A 17,942-nucleotide genomic window follows, 5' to 3' on the forward strand; every position below is an offset into this window, starting at 1 on the left:
AATGGAGCTCCATCTATGACTGCCCCGAGAAAACTGGGGAGGGTGCCAGGAGTTCACTTTTCTCTTCATTAAGTCAGGATTGTATCCTGACCACCTACCAATACTGGTTTGTCCCAAAACCCACTGGTGATCAGCTGCTTCAGGTATCAGGAAGTAATCCCATCCCCCTCTAGGGCCAACACAGGTATGCCTTGCTCTACAGAAGCTTCCTAGCTAAATCCTACCTGCCAATGTCAGGACAATTGTATGTCTAGCCAGCTTCTCCTAGCCCCAGACCCCAACCCACCAGCTATAGAGTGTGCACATGACCTGGGTTGCCAATCATGTGCCCCATCCCCCTGCCCCGGTGCCCAGAAGCCAAGAAAGACCTAATGCAACTAAGTGGTTGCAATTTAAAAGCAGGTGTGGCAGCCTGATGGTTGCTTCCCTCTGATACTCATTCTCTTCTTATTCCTTAGTAACAGAAGTCCAATTTTTTAAAAATTGTGATAACATTCACAACAACAAAATTCACCCCTTTAGAGCGTACCATTCAATATTTAGTACACTCGCAAGGTTGCACAACCCTCACCACTATATCCAGTTCCAGAACATTTTCATCACACACAGGATTTATCTTACTCAGGGCAGCAATGCTGCCAGCTTCAAGACTTCATTTCTCAACTCCCGCTGCAGCTAGGTGTGCTTTGTGGCTGGGTTTAGTCAATGAACTGTGGGCGGAAGCTAAAGGGGCCCCCAGGGAAGGGCCTTACAAGGAAGTGGCACCTTTGTCTCTCCTGTTTCTTTCTTCTGCTGCCTTTAACATCAGCTGTTTTTCCAAGGGTTTAATGGAAGAGCTGGCCTGGTTGGGGTTTTTGCCCCTGGTGTGGGCAGTACAGGTCTTAACAGGGAGTTCTGCTGCAACTTGCTACGGATTAAATCAGATCCACACATGAAGACCAGCAGGTGTGGCTCTTTGGAGAGCCACCAGTATAACAGGCTGCCGGCCCTGCCCACAATCCTTGGTTGTCTCCTCTAGAGAACCATCTCTGATGTATTCCTATTTGACTTGATTTTTCCAACATAACCTATAATATAGTCTGTCTCCAGGCAGCGTGAACTTTGACCACTAGAGCTCCCATCCGGAAGCTAAGCCCATCCCTCAGAGGCAGGTGTGGCTGCCTGAGTAATAAGCTTAGACAGCACTCACTCTGCACCAGGCTTTGATAGAAGCCCTTGATGTAGATCAGCTCTTGTAATCCTTATAGTAACCCTACGAGGTTAGAATCGTTTCCTTTTTAGAGACTAGGAAACTGAGGCGCAGAGCTCATTTACCTCGTGGTGCGGCATTTTGGCCTAAAACAAAACACAGGACAAAAGGCCATATGGTGACATCCACGCAAATCCTCCTTCCACTTTGGTCCTCCCTGCCACCACCCCTGTTACCATAGCTCCACACAGAGACTGGGTGGCTTAACAACAGAAATTTATTTAACTGGTCCCCTACTGGCTGTTTCCAAACTTTTGCTGTTATAAACAACACTGCAACAAATATCACTGTGTATATATAATTTTGTCCATGCGTGTATCTGTTAGATGAATTACTAGAAGTGGGATTTCTGAGTCAAAGGGCATGTGCATCTGTAATTTTGATGGCTACTACTCTCCATAGAGATTGGACAGATCTGCTCTCCCACCAAGTGTTTGAGGCCACCTGTTTTGCTATTGCTTCATCAACACACCAACAAAATAGTGTCAGACTCTGCCAGACGGATAGGCAAACAAATAAATAACTCCACTGTACTCTAACTTGTCAGTTGTGTGTGATGAGTTAGATCGAGCATCTTTTTACCTGTTGGGGAGTCATGAGCCCAGGCTGGGGGACAGCCATGCCCTCGGGCCAGGCCTCAGGCACAAATACCCCATCTCTACCTCCAAAGTAGGAGCTGCTTCTCAAGGCACCAAGTCAGATGCTTCTTTCCAAATGGCAGGGCTGCCGGGGATGAGGCGCCAAAACCAAAATAGCATGCTTTCTTGTTTCTAGTTTTAATATTTTTTTCTAGTGCTAAAACAACATACAACCCTGGACAAAAAAGAACATGAAAGAAAATGTAGGGGCGCCTGGGTTCCCAGTTAAGCATCTGCCTTCAGCTTCAGGATCTCAAGGTCCTGGGATAAAGCTGCCCACACCACCCCCCAAGTCAGGCTCCCTGCCCATTGGAAAGTCTGCTTCTCCCTCTTTCTGCCCCTCCCCCCATTCGTGCACTCTCGTGCACTCTCTCAAATAAATAAATAAAATCTTTAAAAATGAAAGAAAGGGGCACCTGTGTGGCTTAGTCAGTTACGCGTCAGCCTTTGGCTTGGGTCATGATCCCGCAGTCTTCAGATCAAGCCCCACACCGGGCTCCCTGCTCAGCTCTTCCTGTGTTCTCTCTCTCTCTTTCTTTCTCTCTCTTTCTTTCTCTCTCTTAAATAAATAAATAAATCTTTTTGTGTAAAGTTTAAAAAAAAAGAAAATGCAAATGACCATAATTGCTTGACACAAAAATATATGAGCAGCTTGACCCAAAAATATATGAGCAACATTGTTGTGTTATTTCCCACCAGTTCATTTTTCTAAGTGTGTATTTGCTTTTCCTTTTGAAAATTGTATTTAATTTGACTCAAATGCAGGTATATATTCTCACGAAAAAAAGCACAAACCAGCCTTACAAGGGGAAGAAATCTGATGCAAGTTACAACAGCATGGATAAACCTGGAGGACATTATGCAAAATGAAATAACCCAGTCACACACACAAAAAAAAAGGCATAAATGGGGCAATTTACCTCTATGCGGTACTTAGAGTGGTCAGATTCACAGGAACAGAATAGAATGGTGGTTGCCAGGGGTGGCAGGAAGGGGGAATGGGGAGTTGCTGTTTAAAAAATATTAGAGTTTCAGATGTTCAAGATGGGAAGAGTTCTAGAGATGGTTGTACAACAGGGTGAATGTGCTTGATACTACTGAACTGTACACCTAAAAATGGTTAAGATGGTGACTTTATGTCACGTGTATTTTACCATGATTCACATTTTTTAATTTAAAAATAGATTTCCATTTTGTCCCTCCTTCAAAAAGACAGTAAACTCTCCACTTGATTCCATTATTCGCTAGATATGTATGCTTCCAGAACTTTTCCTGTTCACAGACATGCTTATGTGAACATATAAAAAATATACTGCTTTGTGGGTGACATAGGTGATGGGGAGTAAGGCATGCACTTGTGACGAGCCCCAGGTGATGTATGGAAGTGCTGAATCACTATATTGCACACCTGAAACTAATATAGCGCTGTATATTACACTGGAATTAAAAACATAAAGTCATACAGCTCTGCAAAAAACCCCCACATATATATGTGTGTATATATATGCACAAACAAATATATATACACAACAATGTTGCTCATATATATATATATCTTCATTTTGTGTGGGTGTGGTTGCAATTTTAACATTCATGCTGTTCTAGAACTTGTGTTTTTCACTAAATGAGGTGTCAGAGAGCTATTGCCTAATTAGTACACGGTACATATAGTACATGTCAGCAGCTCAGTATGAAACCAGACTTCTGTTTTGTGGTGTTGTACTGCCAATTCCCTTTTACTGGAGATTTATAGCATCATCATTTTTTTTTTTACCTAACAAACAATGCTCCAGGAACATCCTTAGGCATGCATCCTTGAGCACATGTGCAAGTGTTTCTCCGAGGATAAAGGCCAGGACGTGTGACTGCTGGGTTGATGGGTAAGGACCTGGCAAATTTGACTAGATTATGCTGAGTGACCTTTCCAAAAGGGCTGTGCCAATTTATACTTCACTGAGGAGTGTTTGAGATTATCCACACCTCACCAGCACTTAATAATATATGCCTTTTATGGCATATATATAATAGGTTTTTTCCAATTTATTTTTAATAAACATATATAGTTATATATTTATGCATGTGTGTATACATACATATATATATATGTTTTTAATATATGTTTTTAATGAAAAACAGCAGTTCCCTGCCCTAAGCTATCTTACCATCAGGATCTACTTCCCAGAGGCAACTATTGGCAACCTTCTGTTTTCTCTGGCAATTAATCTCCATATTTATGAACACTCTGCTTCTACTGCTATTTGTTAATTTATTATTTTTAGATAGTATTCATGGACTCTGGTGCAGAGTCCCTAACTCTCCCACAGGTACACCCATCACTTCCCCTCTCCCATCACCCCAACATAGCCCTAGGACACTTTTTGGGTGAACAGTCAGTATTTACGTTATAATGACTATGATGGGCCAAGTAAGCATTAATTAGCTCCATTGTTGTGCAACCCTCCGGTATCCCTAAAGTCAAGGATGGCTTCTTTTTTATTCACTTTGCCTTCCATTACCTATCATTAGTGTTCTCTAAAAGCTTTCACATCTCTGCCAAGAGCCTTTCTGTGATCTTTTCCATATGTTCAAGTACATGGGTCCCATCATCTTCCTGGAGCCCCTCAGGAGTGCTCCTTTGTCCTGCACTTGGAGCTGGCTAGGCTCTGACCTAATGCTCTACTATATCCGGGGACATCTCTTCACACCTTCCTGTGTTGAATACCTAGTCCCTCTTTTAGGGATCCCATCTCCTTCTCTCTCTCTCTCTCTCTGCCTCCCTCTTTTTTAAAATTTAATTTTTTAAAGTAATCTTTTCACCCACTATGGGGCTCAGACTCACGACCCTAAGATCAAGGGTTACAACCACACTAACCAGATGCCCCTCCATCCTGCTTTTTAATTTTACTCCCTCCTTTTGATGACGCATATTCTCTAATAGTATCCTAATAAAAATCACTTGGGAGCATACTTGGAAAATGTGCTTCAGAGAAAAACTATGTATTGTTTGGAGCACGTCCTTTGGAGTTATGTGATTTTTTTAAGATTTTATTTATTCATTAATGAGAGACAGAGAGAGAGGCAGAGACACAGGCAGAGGGAGAAGCAGGCTCTACACAGGGATCCCGACATGAGACTCAATCCCGGTTCTCCAGGATCACGCCCTGGCCAAAGGTGGCACTAAACCACTGAGCCACCCGGACCCCCCATGATTTTGATTCTATGGGGGCCCTGTGCCTTTTGCTGCCTTTGAGCTATTTTACAAGTCTGTAAATTGTAGATAAATAATATCAATTGAAAAATAATTCATATCTATAAATATGCAAATAAATAATCCATGTCCCTCTCTCTACCCCATACAAAAGGTCAGTTTCATACCCATTTGTAAATTCATTTGAAAATTCCTCTATTCAAAAGAATTCCTTTATTCCATATAAATTTGTGCTTCTTTGGCTTATTTAAACTGGTTGTAACATCTTACTAGTTCCCTCATTAATAATAAGGTAAGTACAACATTTAACACATGTTCACTTTATATTTCTGAGAGCCATGATGATTTTACCTTTAAGAAAAATTATCCTTGGGGTGCCTGGGTGGCTCAGTCAGTGGACTGTCTCCCTTCGGCTCTGGTCATGATCTCAGGGTCCTGGGATCAAGCCCCATGTCAGGCTCCCAGCTCAGTGGAGAGCCTGCTTCTCCTTCTCTGCTATTCCCCCTGCTTGTGTGCTTTTTCTCTGTCTCATTCTGTCAAATAAGTAAATTAAAAAATCCTAAAAAAAAAAAAAAAGAGAGAGAAAAGAAAAATTATCCTTTAACAGAAGTATTTTTTCAAGTCACATCTGAAAAACCCTTGTTTAAAAAAAAAAATACCCTTGTTCTACCTTCATACTTGATTGATAGATTGGGTATAAAATTGTGGGTTAAAAACCTAGTACCAATAAAATAAAATTAAATTAAAAGCTAGTGCCCTTTTGACTCCTGTTTCTTTGCATATTTAACTACTTTCCAACATTCGCCCAACCCTGTTTTTTTTTTTTTTCTTTGTCTATGAGATTCAGAAATGTCATGATAATATACTTTGGTGAGGGTCTTTTGCATTCATGTTGCCATGCACTTCAGCAGACCATTTACATAGAGAGACACCTGCCCTTCAGGCCTGGGCATATTTTTATATTATTTCTTTGGTGATTTGTTCCTCTTATATTCCTCTCCTCTCTCTTCCTGGAATTCCTTATATTTGGATGCTGAATGCTTAGATTTGACTTTCTACTTCCCTCCTCTCCCTGATCCCCATTCTCACTGTTGTATTAATTTGTTTCCCTGTTTACTAATGAGGTTAAGTAGCTTTCCATATTTAATTGGCCACTTAGCTTCTCAATTATTCTTTTTCTATTAAATAGAATTTTAATGTAAAACAACTGAATATAAACCAATAACTTGTTAGTGTATCATTGCATTTCAAAGGATGCTCAACTTAGAGCAAGATTCATTTATGTCATCTAGGTAAAAATGGTGTCTTACTTGTCTTGCTAGCCACAGAATTCCCAACACTTTATACATGTTCTGGCATATAACAGTTGCTCAACATACCTTTGTTGACTAAATCTTTAATTTATAGATTACAACGTATCTTAATCCAGTTCTTCCCCCAGGGTTAAATAGTAAATGGTCTTTAATTTTTCATCCTGAAAAAATAAAAAATAATCTTTACTGACTACTTACTCTTTGTCCTGTTCTAAGCTCTTTAGGTGTGGCAACTAATTTCATCCTTCCAACAATCCAATGAGATAGGTACTATTCTTATCTGCATTTTGCAGGTCAGGAAATGTATCTGAAAGTTTAAGTGGCTGAACTGAGATTTGGCTCCAAAGACAACACTTTTAACCACCAGACTAGGTGCCTCTTTACTTGGCTCAGCTCATATGCCAATTCTGATCTATTTATAGTAGCTGTCAGGCACATATTGTTGTGAAGAATTTGGGGGCAGCATCTCAGTTCCATCTCAGTTCCAAAATCTGCCTTGATTGATTAATGATGTCTGCTATAGGCACAGGAATGGACAGTCTGAGTTACCTTTTTTTTTTTTTTTTAATACTCTGCTTAATAATTCCTTGGAGAAAAAATACTATCTTTGGGGTTAAACATAGCTTTAGTGCTTTTGAAATTAGGGCATGTTGACATCCAAAGTGTTTAAAGGCTGCTTTGTTTCTTTGCTATAGCAAGAGAATTCTTTAACTGCCTGTTTATAATTTATCTGAGAAAAGCACTGGTAATTAAGCATCTGAGCACTCCTCTGATTCTCTCCCTTCTTCCTTTTCCTGTGGCAAAAACAGAAAAAATAATCACATTGCATCATGATACCAGTGGGCCTTATAAAAAGCCCCATGATGTTATTTTTCCGATCATTGGTTTCCTCAGCAGCCAGCATTTAAGCCATTCCAAATACCCTTCACATCAGATCGTTAGAAATGACTGTACAATTGGTCTCTTTACTAACCTTTCTCCATCCCAAACAGTTTTACAATGTGGCTGCAGCTGCAGGGCAGCCCAGCTCTTCCCAGAACATCCATTAAACAGAACTTAGCATAGCTTTAAAAGTGGTATAAAGTAATTTTCTCCAATCTCTACCCACTTTCCAAAGTGCATTTTTGTCTTACACTCAGAACCAGCATCCATGTGTTTAGGATAGTTCCATAAGGTATTCGATATTTGCTTTTGAATCCTTTAAAAAAATTTCTTCAGCTAAAAGAATATCCATTTATTGAGAATTCCAGGGATGGCTATTATCTCCTATAACTACAAGGCGGGGATCCAAACAGAGAGAAAAATCACACAGCTCTGATACCCCTGGCAGAGAAAATGGAAGAGGAAAGCTACCCCAGAGGTCAACTTCATAAAAGCCAACAAGATTTTGAAGGAGGCACAGTGAGAGGAGGTCCCAGGACACCAGGGGTGGGTGGGGGCTGCGCTCTCCTACCACTGGCTGCTGTGTCTGCATCAGGGAGAGCCCTCCTCCTGGAAGCTCCACAGGGGCAACAGCAGAGAACCAGGTGTGCCCAGCGTTGGACTTGCTGGGGCTACTTAGACCTTGGCCACTCTGAGGCAGACAGGGCTCTCTCTTAGCTAGTTCCAAAGCATCCCCCATCAGATCAAAGAAAGAAACTCTGGCTGCATACCACATGGGTGCTGCAGGTCAGCCATACTCCTACAGAGCTTTCTGAGGGACATGTGTACACTCAGCCCCATAAACGGCCCTTCCTCTTAAGCTTCTGGATCTAGAACCCTCCCTGTGAGGCAGCATAGCTTGCTGCACCCAAGAAGGAGGCCATCTCATCTTCTTGTTGACACTGCACCTGCTGGGGGGTGGCATCTTGTCCATGATCCCATGAAGTTCTCTCTTGTAATACACAAAACTTCCACAGCTCCCTCGACTATTGCTGTATCCCATTATCTATGATGTTCAAGTTCAACTATAGAATGTCCCCTCCCACACATGCCCCACAGACCTACTCTATCTGGGCATACCCATAGCCAAAGCTGCCCAACCTGAATGCATCTTCAAAGCCCAGGTACTCTTAGATGTTCTTTTTGTGTTTTATTTTTGTTATTGAAATAATATGTGTATATATAACTTATATGTACAGTTTAAAAATAGTAATAAACTCCCGTGTACTTATAACCCAGATCAAGCAGTATAACATTAGGAAAGCTTTGGGCCTTGTATTTGTTTCCTGAGGCTGCTCTAACCAATTATTGCAAGCTGGGTAATTTAAAACAACTGGGTAACTGGAATTCTCTCCCAATTCCAGGGGCCAGAAGTCTGAAATCATGGTGTCTGCAGGAGTGAACCAGGGGAAGGGGGTCAATGGAGCAGGGGCTTCAGGGCAGAGGCTCAGAAAGGATAAAGCCTTAAGGGAGTTTAGAAGCATTAGCTGTTAGGGGGCAGTTGGAGCCATAGCTGGGGGAGCCCACCCAGGAAAAGTGGATGAGGGGGTGGGGGTGGGGAGCGTGGAGGGGGATCTGCTGGCCAAAGACTGGGTAGAGAGGAAGGCAGTACCTGGGCACAAGCAGCAGACCCCAGAGGAAGACTGAAAAGGAACGGCCACAGAAGTAGGAGGGTAGTAGATGCATTGGCAGCTTTTATAAAGGTTTCAAGAAGTCTAGGCTTTCAAAAGTAAGAAACCAATCCTGTATGATTCCACTTATAGAAGGTATTTAGAGTAGTTGTATTCGTAGAAACAGAAAGAATGGTGTCTACCAGGGGCTGGAAAGGGGAAAGCAGAAGTTGTTAATGACTATAGTTTCAGTTTTGCAAGATGACAAGGTGATGGAGATTGGTTGCACAATAATGGGAATATCCTTAACGTTACTGAACACTTAGAAATAGTTAAAGTGGCAAATTTTATGTTTTGCATTTTTTACCACAATAAAGAATAATTTACCAAAAACGAAAAAGTAACACAGAAACCAGAGCCTTATTTCTAGGCTTCAAATGTTCCTTGATTCTTTATCCTTTTGTGATTAGCGTTGACGCACAAGACCAGCATTCCCAAATAGGGGCAAAGCTACAATGTCTGCTCATAGCTTCGATCTGATGGGGGGGGGGAGGGCATGAGAGACTTTGCATCCCTCCCACCCCCCACCTATCCATAAGTACCCCCAAATACCCATGCTGGTAGACAGAAATCTAAGTAAAAACTCAAGCTGAGTCCCTTAGCAACCTGCAACCACACTGTCCCCTTCCTGCCCAGCACCTCTTATAAAGAAATCCTGCCACCCTCCCCAGCTAGTCAGCCAGCGCTCCCACTGTATGGCCATGGCTAAAACCTGCCAATTGCTAAGATCTACTTTATCTCCAAAAGTACCAATGCTTATTTTCAGTCTCATGGTCCAGGCTCTGGAAATTCAAATGGGCTCTTGCTAATCACAACACGAATTTTGTACTCTTCTGGGCTCTCTGAGTAACCAGTCCAGGTAGGGGCTGTGATGGGTTATCAGAATGGCAAGGCCAGCTGGGAAAATAACCTGAGAGGCCCAGTGGATGTGGGACCTCAAGATGAGGTCCAGCTACAGGGCCTAGCTCTGGAGAGCAGCACAGAAAGGTCTGGAGCATCATGTAGGGGTCATAGACTCTGATATGGTAAAGTGACTAGTGCTTAGCACCTGCAGTGTGCCAGTCATCTTTCTAGGCCCATGACATGCAGGAACTCAGTGAATACTCACAGCAAACCTGTGGATGCAGTAGTGTTACACACCCCACTTTACAGATGCAGAAACAAAAGCATGGTGAGGGGGGTTCCCTGTGTCACATCTACTGTGAGCGTAAAGACCATTCCTCAGAAAACAGTTGACATTCCAGAAAATGTAGCCATCACTGGGAAGGGATGCACAGGTGTTGTGAAGGGCTCCGAGGGACTTCAATCACATCAATGTAGAGCTGTCTCCTTGGACAGAAAAAGAAGAGGCTCTCGGATGAAAAATGGTGGGAGAATGGTAAGGAACTGTCTCCAGGTTGCACTGTCTGCTGGTGTGTATAGAACACAATGGAGGATGTCATCCTGGCTATTGGGCCAAGATGAAGTCTGTGTGCTCACTTCCTCATCACCAGTGTCATTCAGGAGGATGGGTCTCTTGTTGAAATCTGCAACTTCTTGGGTGAGAAATATATCAGTATGTTTGAATGAAGTCAGGTATTGCTTGTTCACAGTTTCAAGCCCAGGAAGATGAGTTAATTCTTAGAGGAAAAGACATTGAACTTGTATCAAATTCAGGTTGCTACATCGATTCTGCAAGCCCCAAAAGTTAAAAACAAATATGCCAGGATATTTTTGGATGGTATCCAAGTCTTTAAAAAGGAACAGTTTAGCAGGCTGAAGAAGATGATCTAAGAGTTGTCCAGCAATGGAAATAACAAAATGACAGCTCATTCTTAAGACCTATTTATAATTATTTTAAAGATGCAGTGAAAGCCCTCTATTGAAGAAAAAAAGCATGTGGAGATTAAACAACCTGTCCAAGGTAATACCATGAGTGTGTGGCAGAGCCAGATCCAAACCCAGGCAGGCAGTCTTCCGAATCAGCACCCTTACCATGCAACTAGTCCCCTGGGGCCAGTCTTTAGGTGAAGAAACAAACAAGCAAACAGAAGGCCCCAAAGTGAGGAAGTCAGGAGAGTCTAGAGTCAGACTAGGGTTGTCATGGTATGAGGCAGGGCTCGGCCAGTCAGTAGCTAGTGTGGTGGGCTAAGAGTTCAGACTCCCAGGAGGGACCTGGTCAGATCTGAGCAAGGGACAGGGCAGGCTGCAGTCCCAGCAAAGGGATACCTGGACCCCCTTGGCTCTGAGCCATTGCCTTACTTCTGGGCTGGGGCCTTGATGTACTAACCTAAAAGTAAAAGTGTAGGAGTGAGTGCTGTGACACCAGAGCTGTGACATAAGTGCCCAAAGTTGGCTCTGGGCCCCCTGATCCAAAGTCACACAGCAGCAAACAGGGCAATGTAGGCGACCTGACTGGCAGACACCAGGCTTCTGGGTAGAGAAGACCCGACATAATGACAAGGCCTCATGGGCTGGTGGAGACCAAGAAGCAAAGGGCAAACCTGCAGGTGAGAGCACCAGGGGGTGCAGGGTGGGGAAAGAAAAGGCAAGCAGCATGGAGCAGGCATGGACAGAGTCATCATCAAGGGCTCCCTGCCCACTGAAAATCCTTCATGCGTCTGTGCACTGTTCCGGCCCCAGGGTAAGACACTGCACTTACCTACCCACACAGATTCTAAGTGAGGATTCCCTGGCTGCTTTCCCACCTCACCTGGGCCATTCCTCACCGTGCCAAACATGTTCCTATCTCAGGGCCTTTATACTTGCCATCTTTGACCTGGAACACTCTTCCCCAGATACCCACATGGCTCATTTCCTCACTCCCTTCCACCCTGTGCTCAAAGGTCACCTCAGCAGAGAGGACTCCCCCACATAGAACACCTCTCTCCTGTTTGCCCACCACTCAACAAGACCCCAATGGCACTGATTGTGTTTTCCAAAGGTATGCACCAACAGTCCCACCCCATGGGTTCTTTCATCACCAGCCCCTTGAAAGTGGGGGCCCTGCGGCTAATGACTTAACCAACAGAACACGGTGGAACTGACACTGATCTTAACTGGCGGTAGCTTCTGCTTCCTGCTGCTCAGAACACTTGCTCTTGGAGAGATCCTCCCAGACCTGAGCTGATAGGCTGAGAAGCCCAGAACACATGGAGAGGCTACAAGGGGGCAAGCTAGTCATCAACGCAGCTGAGCTGGAGGTCAACATCAAGAGCGGCCAAGTGAGTGAGCCCCCTCAGTGTCCAACCTGGCCAGTCCTTCAGATGACCCCCAGGCTGGCCAACCACTGACGGCACTGCATGCGAGACCCCAGCAAGAACCACCCTGATAGGTCCAGTCCATTGAAGGATCACAAGCAATAACACAAAATCGTTGTTGTTGGCCCCTCAGTTTCACAGCAGTTGTCCCCTGGAACATTCACCCTGATTTATGAACCTGCATAGTTACTATCACTACCTGACATCATATCATCAACTGTTTGTTACCATCTCTTTCTCCCTCTTGGTTTGGTTTACTGTGGTACACTTACCACTGAGAACAGCAGCTGGCATGGACTAGGCTCTCAATAAATACTCTCTGAAAGGATGAATGAATCCAAAAACATTTTCAAAAAGCAAATCATGACGCAATCATCAATGTGACTTTGCTAGTTCTCGACAGGCCTAACACTGGGTCATTCCTGAGCATATGGGAGGCATCAGGTTTGGCTGTGTTCATTTGCTCAACAATGGGTTATTGAGCTGCTACTATGTACGAGGCCCTGGAGATAAATCAGTGGACAAAAGCAAGGATCCCTACCTTCATTTTAGCGGGGGGAGACAGGCAATACACAAAGTAAAGTTAACATTCATAGGATATATTAGAAGGGGACAGATGGGTTGCAAAGAAGAAAATAAGGACTCTGTAGTGCTGGGGTTTGGCTGGGATATTAAATAAGCTGGTGGGGTGTATTGGTTTGCTCAGGCGGCCATAACAGAGGAACACAAAGTGGTGGCTTGGACAATAGAAATGTGTTGTCTCACAGTTCTTAAGGCTGGAACCCAAATAAGAGAGGCAGACTCTATGCAAGTGTTTTACATTTTAGAATAGTGTAATATGGATTTAATTTAATAAAATGAAAACTTGGAGTGCTAGGAGGCTCAACCAGTCAAGCATCCAACTCTTGATCTCAGCTAAGGGCTTGACCTCAGGGTTGTGAGTCCAAGCCCTGTACTGGGCTTCACGCTGGGCATGAAGCCTACTTAAAATAATAATAATAATAATAATAATAATAATAATAATAATAATAAACTCAAAAATGAGATAATAAAACAAGAGAATGAATGAAAAGGGAGGCTTCAGAGCTAAGGAAATAAATTAAAACCCAAAATTCCATGATTCCAGATATAATAAATAAATCAGAAGAGAAAATAATAAAATAATCATGGCTAAAAATCAAATTAACACTATCATGGAGAAGAGACAAGATAAGGCTTGATGTAGAGGGAAAAGACAGAGATGGAAGCAGTCAGAATGTGACAGGTACATAAGTCAGAGATGTTCTATCAATTAAGGATAATCAGTGTCCCTTGTATACAAGGCTCAACAAAAGGAACTTAAAATTACACAAAGATATAATACAGGATAGTTTCTCTGACCTGAGTGAAAAATTCAATCTGAAGACTAAAGAGATAGTGTACAGGCAGGAAAATTGCTGTATCAAAACCAACACTGACATACCTATTTAAGATTCGAGCTTCTGAGGTTTAAAAAAAAAAAAGGAATCATTTAGACATACTGGTTAAAGAAAAATTAAAACAGATCACTTTCATTTTCTTTTTAAAGATTTATTTATTTATTTATTTTAGAGAGAGAAAGCATGAGCAGGGGGAGAGGGAGCATTTCAAGCAGACTCCACGCTAAGCGCAGAGACAAACAGAGGGCTCCAACCCAGGACCCTGAGGTAATGACCTGAGCCAAAACCAAGAGTCAGATGCTCAACCAACTGAGCCACCCGGGTGCCCCAACAGATTACTTTTAAAGGAGGGGAGGGGAAAAAAAGCTGGTCTCAGACTCCCCTTCCAGCAACAATAGTCAATGCCAGAGGACAGAGTTCATCAAAGTCTAAGGGGGAAAACTGTGACCTGAGAATGTCACATCCAGTCAAGCCAACATTGAAGCAACAAGCAAACACTCTCACCCATGCAATAATTCAGAAACCATAGTCACGATGAGCCCTTCCTTTAAAAAAAGAAAAAAAAAAAAAAAGATGATGAAGTCTCGCCAAATGACAAATCAAAATGAAGAACTCTAGAATGGAGGAGCCGCATAGAGGAAGAGATGGTAGGCTTTGAATCCAGTTAAAATGAGAGCTGGGGCCTCAGGAAAAATAGCAGGAACAAAATTGGGAGTGGGGAGAGGGGGAAGGAAGGCAATGGAGCAGGATCAGCCACTTCAGCTCTTACAGTTTGGATCCAATCAGTTCTGTCTATAACTGAAGTGTGATTTCAAAAACTGTAATGAATTCAACCTCTAATGCTTTTCATAATTCATAATCCTTTTATTTTAGACTTGGAGTATTTTAGGAACTAACATCTCCTGTGGTAAAGAAACATTTTTCTTAAGTTCAGCAATTTCTTCAGTTTCACTTTCTTCTGTTATATTCAAATAAAATTAAATAGGCTTTAGGATTAAATCAGCACATGCGGTAGAGGGCATTGGTTTTCTAATTCTTCAACCTTCTCGGCACCCATGCCCTGTACCTGTCACTTCCAAATTCTTCTCACAAGAAGTAGAATAGGTTTCTCCACCAAACTGATGTTGGGGTGGCCACTGTTATGCTCTGCCTTTCAAATCGCATAAAAATTCCTCTTTGGGTGAGCTCAACAGAGAAGAGGATTCCGAGAAGTATAGTTCTGACTTGGTCTACTTGACATAATGCAAACCACAACAGTCCACCCCTTATCATCCATGCATACTTCTCTGAATCACATTTAACTTCCACAAAAAAAAAAAAAAAGAAAAAAATAAACCAAAACAAAAAACACAGCAAAATCATACATTCGCCTGATATAATTATTCCTTATACAATCAAAACACTAACTTTCTTTCCAAAAGAGAATATGAAGCTACATAGTCTCTTTATCCATCTTTGGGTAATATTCCTTCCTCTTCTAGCTCAATCTCTCTTTGATATCCTATAACTTGGATACTGAAATATAAAGTTAACTTATTTGCATGCCCAATTTATTTTTGTATTTTTTAAGATTTTATTTATTTATTCATGAGTGGCAGAGAGAGGCAGAGACATAGGCAGAGGGAGGGAGCCTGATGCAGGACTCGTTCCCAGGACCCCAGGATCACGAACTGAGCTGAAGGCAGAAGCTCAATCACTGAGCCACCCAGGCAACCCTGCACATCTAATTTATCTTTTTTAAGATTTTATTTATTTATTCATGAGAGACACAGAGTGCGAGATACAGAGAGAGGGAAAGAGAGAGGCAGAGACACAGGCAGAGGGAGAAGCAGGCTCCCTGCAGGGAGTTCGACATGGGACTCGATCCCGGGTCTCCAGGATCACGCCCTAGGCTGAAGGCGGCACTAAACCACTGAGCTACCCGGGCTGCCCTGCACATCTAGTTTAGATGGTGTTTAGATGATAGAGGTTTAATCATTGATGCAGATCCATTGCAGAGATTTGACCTTAGTAGTCATGGGAGCTGGTTAACAATCATGTGTGTGTGTTGTCTTCACATACATGAGGTCAGATGCTGGAGCCTGAAGTCTGAAAGGCAGGCAGTTAGGACAAAAAAATCAATGTAAAGTAGAAGCTGGAATCCACTAGAATGGACTGGAACCTGTGTCAGTTCGCACTGCCTTCACCTTGAGGGTCTGGGTGTCCTGCAGAAGCAGCCAGTACCCTTTGTTATGGAGCTAACGGTGCATCTGGCCCAGGAGTTGGAGGAGCTGAAGAGGGCCCGGGAAGGTGGGGGAGTTGCAGGCCTGGCTGTTGCCCTAAGCTAATGGGGTGAGCCAGCAGGTTAGTGAAAACAGGTAAGCTACAAAATGGCTATGACTTCACTCCCACCTTCCAGTTCCCTCTCGTAGCTCATCCTGGAAACATGCAGGGAAGGGACTTTGGGAAATACAATTTAGCCCACCAGACTGACACATTACAAACTTGGGGCCTCTTTAAACCATATTTTACCACCAGATAAAGACAATAACAAAATAATGACTTTACCTGACTTGAGACAACTATCCCACACAGCACCAAAAACACACTAGCCATTCCCAGAAAAGATAATGACTCCCATTTTGTCTTTGGGTGGTATTTCTTTTGTAAGCGATTCTAACTAAAATACTGAGCTACAACGTTAATTACTATTAACATGTCTTATTTTTTTAAGATTTTATTTATTTATTCATGAGAGACACAGAGAGAGACACAGAGGCATAAGGAGAAGAAGGCTCCTCATAGGGAGCCTGATGGGGGACTCGATCCCAGGACCCTGGGATCACACCCTGAGCCGAAGGCAGATGTTCAAACACTGAGCCACCCAGGCATCCCTAACATGTCTTATATTAGATGTTAAGATGATAGAAAAGGGGAATAAACAAAAAATATTTGGTTAATTGATATGCAACTGTAACGATTCCAGTCCTCTTTTCTACTACTGGTCATATGGTCATAGCTGGCATTCTTTTTTAAGATTTTTAAATTTATTTGAGAGAGAGAGAGCATGCACATGCACAAGCAAGGAGAGGGGCAGAGAGAGAGGGAGAGAGAATCTCAAGCAGACCCCTTGCTGAACATGGAGCCGAATGCAGGGCTCAACTCCAGGATCCTGAGATTACAACCTGAGCCAAAACCCAGAGTCAGACACTCAACCAACTGAGCCCCCCAGGGTCCATAAATAGCATTTTTAATGACCTTCCGCTATCTGTTCCATATCCCCTTTGCCCTCAGCAAGCACCTTGGCAGGTTGTGTTTTCTCATCTAGCAGGGTGACCCAAACCTTTATCTTTGAAGGGTCTGGGCCAATAGCAGTCTTGCCTGATTTGAGTCATTATAATTTTCCATCGACTTTAATCCCAGGACATGGGGCACTGAGACAGTCTGCAAGGGACTGTCTGTCTTCCAGGCATACACACTTCTTATCCACATGGTGTAGTAGCGACCTGATTTCCCCTGATGGTCAGGACTGGCTGCCTTAGGCAGGACCAGAACTCCTGGACCTGTCAGTCCACTGGCACGAGGTACCCGATGTAGCCAGATGATCGTAGTGATTTCCAGTTCAATGGAATCACTGTTGCGTTCCTGGTGGAAGCCTTTCTTTCTTAGGAACTGAGCCTCCCCACCTAGCATGGCCTAGTTTATCACCAGGGGGGATCGTGACAGGGACTACTCCCTCTCCTACCCCTCATTCCTGGAGCGGTGAATCCTGGTGATGGGGGAAACAGCACCCTATGTGAGATGTTGATCTGGAGCATGTAGCGCATCCTGGAGGACACGGCCTCAAACAGAAAAGGTGTTGCAACCTAGCTTTTGAAAGTCATTGAAAGGCCATTCCACAATTCTGTCAAACTAGCTCCTCTGGATAACGGGGAAGATGCTAAGACCAATGAATTCCATGAGCACAGACCAACTGTCTCCCTTCGTTTGCAATGAAATGAGTTTCTAGTCAGAAGGGATGCTTTCTGGAATATCTTGGTGGATAAGGTGCTTGTTAAGTCCACAGATTTGGCAGTTTTGGCAGAAGCACTGTGGGCAGAGAAGGCAAAACCACAACCAGAGTTAAGTATCTGTTCTAATAAGAACAAAATACTGCTCCTTGGTGGAAATTCTCAGGGTTATGAGTGTGTCACCAGGTTGCGGGCTAAGCACTCTGGGAAATAGTGCTGTATCAGGGCCTCAGTGCCGATGTCGGATGCTGGTAGAGAGGCCCTCAACACTGGCTACCGCAAACTGGCCCTGGTGAG

This window comes from Canis aureus, chromosome 15 (genome assembly GCF_053574225.1).
Source record: "Canis aureus isolate CA01 chromosome 15, VMU_Caureus_v.1.0, whole genome shotgun sequence".
Lineage (NCBI taxonomy): Eukaryota > Metazoa > Chordata > Mammalia > Carnivora > Canidae > Canis > Canis aureus.